General features: G+C 45.8%; 1 long non-coding RNA gene across 3 annotated transcripts in view; it reads right to left on the bottom strand.

Annotated features, from left to right (window-relative positions):
- Window positions 1-2362: 2362 nt before the first annotated feature.
- Window positions 2363-10062, bottom strand: part of LOC117216308 — a 47143-nt gene continuing 39443 nt past the window's right edge. Inside the window, exons 3-4 of one of the 3 annotated variants that reach the window (XR_004489347.1) lie at window positions 4647-6074; window positions 2363-3246 (exon numbers count right to left, since the gene is read on the bottom strand). This is a non-coding gene — a long non-coding RNA (uncharacterized LOC117216308). Of the gene's footprint in view, window positions 3247-3339; window positions 6075-10062 lie in introns of those variants that run through there. The other 2 variants (XR_004489346.1, XR_004489345.1) reach the window with 2 other exon arrangements.

Below are 10062 nucleotides of genomic sequence, written 5' to 3'. Positions count from 1 at the left end.
CCCCCTCGCCACCTTCTTACCGTCCCTTTCAATTAACCGATCAATCGGGCTACGTTAACGTTTCCTTCGACATCAAACACGCGTTGTTCGCGATAATTAATCGTCAAACTTGGTAACAGGGCATACGCCGTTAGTTATTGGCAGTCTAATCGAATTTTTTCCCCGCAGAGGAATCGGTCATCGAGAGAGAGGGAAGCAAGCGAACCGCTCCGACACAAGGAAACAGCCATTTTTTGTCGCCTCGTAACATCAAAGAGAAAACCGAGCGCGCGACCATTTATATATCGAGTCGTAACCGATTTTCGAATACCGCGTTTCGATATATCCGGCCGTCTATTAATAAGAGGGCCGCCATCACGAAATAAAGAGATGAGCAAACTATCGGAGTAACGTGCCTTCCGGCTGAGATAACGTAATCGCGTTCGCCGACAACGATATGATTCAGTTTCTGTCCGCTTTATCCACTCCTGTCATTGACTCGTTATTTTCATCGTTGCTTCGAATTGATACCATCGATTGAGTGTCGTCGGCGAGGAACGATCGAGGCTATCTAGTCGAAAGGGAAGGGATATACCGGAAGAAACCGATGTTGCGAGGTCGGTAAAACTGGTCAGCGATTAGACGAAAACGTTAAATAGGATCGTTAACTTGTGACGAACAAGTTTATGAAAATAAGATTTCCTTTCTCAGACGTTGAATACTAAATACGTACCTGGATAACGCGCAACTGACAACTCGATAAAAAGTGGAGGCTCGATCGTGCAAACGTTAGTCGTTTTCTTCAAGTAAATATAGATACTTCTTGCGAGGTTTATAAATATTTGTACGATACCCTGAAATTAGGAGTAGAAGAATCGCGCTGTGCGTACATCGTTGGATGAAGATGAAAGAAGATAGCGCGTTACGAACGTGTTTAGACGCGGTGGCTGGCAGTAGTCGTGTGGCACTCTAATTATTCAACGATGTACGGCTTACTAGAGGTCCGTGCACAAGGTACCTGCTAATAATGACCGTCCGGCTTGCGGTTAACGTACCTGCAGTTCCGTACTCGAGGGGTTCGTGTAATCTCTCTGTGAAAGCTCACCCTTCTCTCTGCCGGCCAAGTCGAGGGTGACAGTGCTCCTAACGCGTTGTACGCCGTACCTCGTGCTTGCTAACGCTTCAGCTTCTGCCGCTTCTGCTTTTGCTTCTGCCTCCACTCTTGCTGCTTTGCTTCCGGTGCCTGGAAACGTCGACTTCAAACGGAATCATCAAAGGTTCATCGGCTAAGAGTAATATAATTCCTTCGTTACCGTGTATCTGATCTATACAACACGCTATCTCGGTAGATCGCCTACTGTTTGCTTTCGAACAGCTCGTTAGACCGTATCGCAGCTCCAACTGGAGTTCGTGAAACTGAAAGATACGACAACCGTAAAAACGACCTGTCCTTTTCTACGAAAGCGTGACATCGTGGTTGTTTTTTTCTTAATCAGCTTATTTTAACTACGTTTTAGTCACGATGCGTGTTCCTGGTCAAAGTACGCTGCACAGCTAGGAAGAATTCCCATGAGACGACACAACGACGAAGGGAATGCTCCTCTCGTTTATTACTGTCGCGCGGTACTATTAGGTTGTACGAAAATTAAGAAGAATTTAACCAAAATCAGGCTTTTTGATATCTATAACTTCACCGGTCTTCTCTTAAACATCTTTTCGTCCTTTTCGGCAACAAATTATTTGAAATAGCTTTTACAGAGTACGCTGGAACATCGATTATCCGAATTCTGTTATTCGAATTCTCTATCATTCAAACATTGTGTCATCCCAACGTTCCATTATGCGAACACGTTTCGCGTATAAAATGTTCAATCTTCCACGAGAATTTTTGTTAACGATCAACGACGCTACTAGCGAAAAGGTGATACGACAACTTCACGAGCAATTAAATTTAACGCATTGCTGTTACATGGTGACATATGCTTGGTTGGGCGTTAAATGTGTGACACGGAAAAGAGCATGAAGTAAACCAGTGAATTACATCGATGAAACCATACGGGAAAAAGTGGACGATAATATTACGACAGATGTAGAAGAAACTCTTCCTGCACTGATTCAATACCGGGATTCGATGGTTGTGATAGCGCTGCGACGCGATAGAATGGTTTCAATGTGACGGATTTACTCGATTGACCATGACACTAAGAGCATTTGAGGCGTTAGAAGTAAAGTTAAGACGGGAGGAGGCACAAAATGAATGTAACTTTGCCGAATTGAATCCGCTAAACAAGATTTCTGATTTACCAGCTAAAAGGTCTTGAGATCCATAAATCTTCGATCGAATCGTATCTGCTTACGTTATTTGTATCGCTATTATGAATAGTTAAGTTCTTTTATGAAATAAATACACGAAGATAAACATCGGAAAAGTAACTGTTCTATCATCCGAAAATCTCCTCATCTGGACGCTCTTGTCTCTCGACTGGATCGGATAACTGAGATTCTACTGTATTTAATTTTTTGTTTACGTCTTTGTCTCGGCCAGTAACGTTTCCAAAAGAGAAGACTGACGCATACGTCCAAACGCGATGGCCGAGAAAAGACGATGGAGAAACAACTGATATCGAGTTCATCCTCTCCCCCTGTACCAAGAAGGAAACTTTCTCCTTTTCCTTCATTTTGTTTCTCTTCGACGAGGTCCACGCGCTGCGATCTGCCGTGTCCGCAACTTGTTCGAACATTCGTGGTTTCAGATGGCAGCAGTAGCTGCGGAACGTCGAGAAGATACGGTGTTGATCCGGTCCCCTTTTCTTCTCGCTCCTTCCTCGATGTCTTGCTCCTCGCGTCTCGATCTGTTACGCTTCGTCATGTCAGCAGTGTCCTAGTCCATTAACGGGAAACGTGTAACATTTAAAAATTGATAAATTGATAAATTCGCGGGATCGTCGGGACGAATGACGAATGCGCGATGCGTAAGCCATACGCGCTTGTCCATCGGTGAAAAATGCCGCGTAATAACGAAACGAATGATCGTGTTTGAATAGAGTACCGGACGGTCGGAATTGCGATGAAAGGATCGCGTCAACCGTAGCCTTTCGTTTTTGCACGGTCGTACGTTATTTTAATGTTTTAATATCGTGTCGGCGCGGCCATTCGCGCAACGTGGTGTCTGGATCGTTCTCGATGCACTTCCCTCGTGTATTTTCCTTCGTCGATCACCCTTTACCCGTATCTTCCTTTCGGACAATCCCTCGCAAACTTTCGAATCTGCAAAATTAACCGATTAAGCAATAATCGAAAAGAGAAAAGAAAAGGAAGAATAACTATTAAATACACCAAATTGATGGAATTTTCAGAAAGCTTTTCGTCTCTTTGCATTTTTATCTTCGACGTTTAAGGTATGCCGAGCACGAATGGGATAAATTTTCAGAATGGCCTAACAGCTAAATAATGTTCACAGTAGCAAAGGTTTGGAATTGGATTGGGTAAAGTCGAGACACTCGAGTAGCAAGTATTTCGTACAACGATTTGATCGAGCAATTTTTATCTTTACGATTTCTATCTGTGGCATGCTGGACTCGAAACATACGAAATGAAAGAGTTTTCCTTTTTTCTCTTACAGGCCGCGAGCCTGCGAACGAATACGGGAGGAGACTGGACGGCTTGCACTACCGATATCCACTCGCATCGATAGCTATATCGACAGCTATAGAACAGGCGCGCAATGGGAAAGGAAAAGTACACGAGTCGTCGAATTGTATTCTCGCGGCTCCTGGTTCGCGGACGATTTAACATGGGGCCGATAACGACCGGGATAAATCAGCGCCCGTCCGAACGAGGCGCGGTCCGAAATCAATAATAATGGGCAGGAGCCATTAGTAAAATTAATAAATTATGCCTCACATTATGTGCGCATTGTGAGTCGCGCGCGCTAGCACGTCGGGGTAATACGTCGTAAATCATATTAGTGAATAATCCGCATCACCATAACCAGCCGCGCGAGCAACGAGTACGTTTCGCGCAAAGGCAAAAGTCGCGTCGATCCCCTTTCGCTTGTTTGCCAACTCGTATTCCGCTTTGTTCCATGATTTGTCGATCTTTCTCGATTTCTAGCCGGTTCCCGTATCGGCCACGTCGGATACAGCTAGGGCTGTGCTAACGACAGATACCAATAACAATAATGCAAAGCAATAATCGACGAAGATATTCGACAAAAATAGAATCGAACGATCGATCGTTGTATCAGAAGGATACGAGGAGTTTGACGAACAAAGGCGATCGTTAAATTCGATCGCAAGCGCTAAAACCGCATCTTCCATCGTTTGAATGGTCGTGATCGTCGAAACGATAGTCGCATTTACGAATCAGGATAGTCGTAAGGCCAGACGGTCAGATGTTGAGGGGATCGGTCGGTCGGTCGGTCAATCGATCGGTTGGTCGGTCTACGTTAGATATCTATCGACGAACGCATAGCTTCCTATTAGCGAAGCATTTCCTACGAACGAGATTCTAGCTTGGTTCGCTTCTGCTCCCCGCTTCGTCCTTCTCACCACCACGTTTGTGTCTCTTCACCGTTCCGCGCTGCACCGTGCCGCGCCACGCCGCGCTACACCGCGCTACGCCGCACCCGTGGGCGATATCGTATAAATGTGTCGTTAATTACTTACCCCGCGGCCGCGACACCACCCTTCTCTTCCACTGGTATTTCTCCTCCCTCTAACCGTCTCCGCCAACCTCCACTACGTCCGCTACCACCGCCTCCTCCACCGTCACCCTTCTGTTCCATAGACCCGTCACCTCTACCGACCTGCCTTCCGAGTGTACCACGCTATCCTCCTCTTCCTCCCAAAGCCCCCCGCGCTTGCCTCTTTCTCTTTTCCCACCTTCGATTTGCCCCTCTTACTTTCTCGCTTTGTTCCCTACTGCCACTACCATCGCTGCCACCTCCTCCTTCTCCTTCTCTTCTGTCCCTTTCACCAACCAGTTCTCTCTTTCTCCACCGATTTGACCGTTCCTATCTTCTTTCCGCTATCGGGCTGTTTCTCTGCTCTCTCCGCAGAGCCTCATCCTCGCCCTCGTTCTCGTTCTCGTTCTCGTTCTCGTCCTCGTCCTTGCCCTCATCCTCCGCCACGTTATGGCACCGCGTGTTAAGGAAACTAATGTTTATTTGAAAAACTAATTGAACGGGACTCTCGCGTCTACAGCCGGCAATTAAACGAGATTACTGCAGTAGCGCTCGAGCCCCCGTGGGGATTAGATAGCACAGTAAGATATGGAACGCGTAATGTTTAACTACGGCTGCCGGCAGCCCTCTGAAGCGCCGCCAATAATTAATTGTTAGCTCGATACTGCTACCACCGCGAAAACCAGCCGATATCAAAAAACCGGAATACTGCTGCTGCCGTCGCCGCCGCCGCCGCCGCCGCCGCCGCGGATCGTTTCACCCTTCCTCTCGTCTCCTTTCTCCTTCTCCCATTGCCACCCATCTCGGCCGTTTCTCTCTCATTCTTCTATTTTCTTCCCCTATCCGTTCGCTTCACTTTTCCTCGCCCTGATCCTCTCGTCGTTAGCAAGCTTCGTTTCTTCATCGGTTTACTTTGATCACGATTCGTGTAATCTCCCGAGATGAAACTCTATGCGCCGCGCGGCGAGGTCCGCTCGTTTCGCCATTTCAAAAGTTCCGTATACGCACAGAGGCGGTCAAGCGAGACAAGAACAACGCGGTACGTTTCGTCGAACTCGTTAACGCTGTTTTCATACGTGTTCCTTCTCGAATTGAATTTACGCTTCGTCCAAAGAATTGCAAAGACGAGAAATCGTTTCCTCGTTTTTGTTGCTTCGTATTACCTTTCTTATCATCTCTACGCATAGGCGAGTACGCGTTGCGTCGAGTAATTACGGCACTCGATAGCCTCCAAGCCTAGATTCCCTATTTGTCAAGCCTTTACCGCAACAAAGCGAAACGAACCAGCCTTTGGAGGATCCGCCGTCAGCTTTTCGGTTCGCAATACGTTGCATACGGGCGACACACGCTCGTCGATAGTCGGCAATCAGCTACTATTCCAAAAGTCGAAGCGAACCACCAAATCGGGGATCTGCACGGTCGGAGAAAAATATTGTTAGTAAATTGCGGATGTTTATGCGTTTCTATGAAATTTATATACGTAACAATGTAAATATGTAAATATATAGAAAATAACAAAAGTAAAGTAGTCGCGACAGTCGCGTCTCATTACAATGCTAATTAAATGTCAAAATGTCGAAAAACATTGTAAATTAGTCGATGTGTTTGTCGTATACATATATGTCCTTGCGTTTTATGTAAACATTCTGAGTTCACATTAATGTACAATAATGGTACTTAACTCTGTTTATCATCGTCAGTATTAATAAAGATTATAAGATAAAAATTATAAGAAAGATATAATAAAATGAAGGTTAGACATTTTTATGGCAATGGTAGGTGTTCAAGTACTTTTGTGAAACGTCATACACGTTAACTCCTGTCTTTGTATGACATTTTGCGACATCGAACGCACCGGAAATATTCTCTCTCCGAAAGAAAGCGGAACGCTAACCTAACCCATTATAGACCGTCCTCTGTCGATACTAGCTCGGGGATTAATGCAACGTAGTAACGCGATAGTGTCCGCTCACCGAGCCGCAACCACCGCTCGCAGCATTCGGTCCGCCACCTTGACTATCGCAGTCGACCCCATCAGCCCTTTTCTGACCAACGAAACACCGATCCTGGCAAGTTTCTAACTTATAATTATCATCTCTGGCTATACGCTCGAGCTCGTCTATGACAACGTCCGATGCTGTGGCAACACGATCCGCTCCGTATTACAATTCCCTTACTATCGTTGCAACGCAAAAAGGATATCACCGTCGACATCGACGCGCCTAATATCATACACGCGCTCATACACGTACACTGCCATTCGCAAGTATTGGGACACCTGCCGCTCTCATACGAAACGTGAAAATTAATTCGAAATGCTATCTGATTAACGGTAAATAAACGATCAAGATTCTGTATTTATGCAAAGCGAAAGATTGCTAAAATTACTTGAAAAAATTACAGTAAGATAGTAAATTAGAATAATTATGCATTGACCTCGACAATTTTCTAACTTGAATCCCGAAAAGCTCGAATTAGACAGAAGATCGTTGCGATCGTAAAGGGGTTCTTCTATTCTATTCTCCCTGCGCGCAGTGATAACTGTACGATATTTTATCGACGTTTCCTACCGTGCTCGGCAGTCTTTTGAACGTCGCGGCCTATGAACAACTCGCATGTTCGCTACTATGATGCGGATCAACGCAATTGCTCGCATATTATAATTTATAACTGTGCCTCTGTGCAAGGACTATTTGGATGTGAACAATCGGCACGCCGACAATACGAGACCTTAAATCATAATTTGGTTAATGTGGAATGTAATGTCGATGTTGGCGGAAGCGTCTCTACATCCCGATAGGTTGGGGCAGACAATGCGCTGGCGAGAACGAGAGGACAGGCTCGCTCGTTCGTTCGTTTGTTCGTTCGTTGCACGATAGTTGGCCGACGCCTGGTCGGTCGGCTAGCTGGCACGTTCGCGCGCGACCACGTGCGCGCTTCTGTACTCTATGCGAGGGATTATAAATCGCTGACCAATGAGTGCATTCCATTTGTTATCACGATCGTTGGTACGCCAGTTAGACGCTGTTCGTTGCTTTATGCTTGAAATATCGCGCTGCGTTGACGACGTTAACCTCGTCTTTTGTCGATCGACGAGAACCGAGTCAAACGAAACTATTACGCCTCGGAACGACCGCTGCGGTCTCCCGGTAGTTCTCGTTGATGTTGGATACGCTTGAATCCAGTGGTGTACCGGTTATCCTACAGTGGCGAACGTCCGTTTGTAATAAAACACCTTATCGCGTTTCAAAGATAAACTTCAAATATATATTCTTGGATTGTAGTTAGATCAATTTCGATTATTGAAAATACAAGCAGGAACGAAAAGCCTGGTTAAAAAATAAGAGATTCGCAAGTAAAGAAATTATTATATCCAAGTAAGCGAGGATCCAATTAACGAATTGATTGGCCAACCGTGGTTAGCAGACTAAAATAGATCTATTCATTTGCGATTCATTCGTCTTTATTAACCTTTAATTTCATGATTATAGACATTTATATTTAATTTTTGACTCGGTAAAAGAGAACAGATTAGAAGAAACACGCGATGATGGATGATGGAGCGCGTTAAGTGATATAAGTACGTATATGGTCAGACGCAAGAGATACGTGTCCGGACGAAGTAATAGCTGCGGAGTAGATTCGTGTTATTTTTGTCAGACATAATGGACACGTACTGCTCGATTCGCACAATATATCCGCCATCATTTAAAAGAACATTTAACCCGACTGTCTCTTGGTTCGCGAAACGATAACGACGGAATGTTATCAATTACCAAGTCCTGATATCACTACTCACCATAGGTGCAGTAAGTGCTAGTCCCGATAGTCAATCGTTTACACGTTGGACATCCACGAGCGTAACGTTTAACCCTAGTGACCGAGCCAGTTACAGTTTCTATATTTCTTCCAATAATATTTTTATTTCCTAGTGAAAATACTACGACACCGCTCTTGATTTCCATTCTTTGGACATTTTCGCATCAAACTTCACAGAAAAATCTCCACATTTTGCTTACCGTGCGAGGGTTAACCTATCCCTTCCGCTCTGCCTCTCTCTTCCTTTGTACATTTCTGAATACGAAACGAAGAAGAAATTAGAACGTAGAAAAACTGAGTAGACCGTGGCAAGAGAGGGAGATGTGGCAAAAGCGAACAGAAAAGGGAGAGTGAATCAGAGGGTGATGGTTAGAAGAGGGGTATGGTGTGGGGCAGAGACGGCTGGTGGGGGAGGGGAATAGAAACAGGCAGCCGGTCGTTAGATGGGTAGCGCGAAAGGTGGTCGGTGGAAAAGGAGGTGGAGGAGGAGGTAGCGGAGGAGGAGGTGGAGAAGAGGAGGTGTTGGTGGAGGAGGAAGGGCGGCGGTAGAAGGGTAGCCATAAAAGTTTATGCTCTCCATATGTTGTAATATAGTCGGTAGCAAGCGGCAGGGTGCGGGGGGATCGGTAAAATATGCGGGCAATAAGTATGGATTGTTATTAACACGGGGCGCGCGGTGTCCGCCGCGTTTCTGAATCCATTACCTCCGCATGGCGGCTGAAATACCGGCCGATATATCCGACCTGGTGTGTACATCGCCGCACCAATGGCGAGGGAAAGAGTAGAGGCAGGAGCGCTAGATAGCGAATGCGAGAATGAGAATGAGAATGGGAGAGGGAAAGAGAGGAGAGGATTCGGAGAGCGTATGAATGGATTAGCAGGTACGGCAGGCGCGGTGCGGCTAAAATTACGATCGGATTTCACGTGCCGTACACCCAGACCAGACGTATACGTATGTACGTTCAAGCCTGCGTTTACACCGTACAAGCGTATTCACTTTCCGACACGGAGAAAACCCAGTCGTCCCGCTTTCCTTCGCGAGCTTCCCCTGTCCCGAGCCTACCGTTTAACGGCATCGCGAAATCATACGAATGATCGTTGTCCTAAGGAGATTCGACTTATTTTTCGGAAGTCAACATCTTTTCACCGTCGACTAGTTAAGCCTGGCTGGTCAAGAACAGGATAATCTGCTGTTACGGTACGAAGATCGGCGAATTCGCTCACACCTCTCACTTTTATTGAGAAGATGAAAGACATCGAAAGCGAACCTCGTTTCTTTTTCTTTCTTCTATTAACGCAGTTTTAACCTTCATGAATTGTAATAAGAGTCGCGATAGCCCGAGCCGCGAGTCAGCTATACAGAGCTTTCTTTCCGCATTTACACCTCTTCATTCTTATTTTCACTGGGCGTACACCTTCTTGCATCGACTCTTAAACTTGGCCGATTAAGAACACGGTAATCCCCTGTTCACGATCGTGACTCACACCTTTCCAGACTCTTAAAATGGAAAGACAAATAATCGTGGTAGAACGAGCACGGCAGACGACTGATGGGTCTGGCATGGCTCTAACTAGACGCA

This window comes from Bombus bifarius, unplaced genomic scaffold (genome assembly GCF_011952205.1).
Source record: "Bombus bifarius isolate JDL3187 unplaced genomic scaffold, Bbif_JDL3187 scf7180000010271, whole genome shotgun sequence".
NCBI lineage: Eukaryota > Metazoa > Arthropoda > Insecta > Hymenoptera > Apidae > Bombus > Bombus bifarius.
The sequence above is the reverse complement of the archived record's forward strand: the minus strand, read 5'-3'. Positions and strand labels throughout refer to the sequence as shown.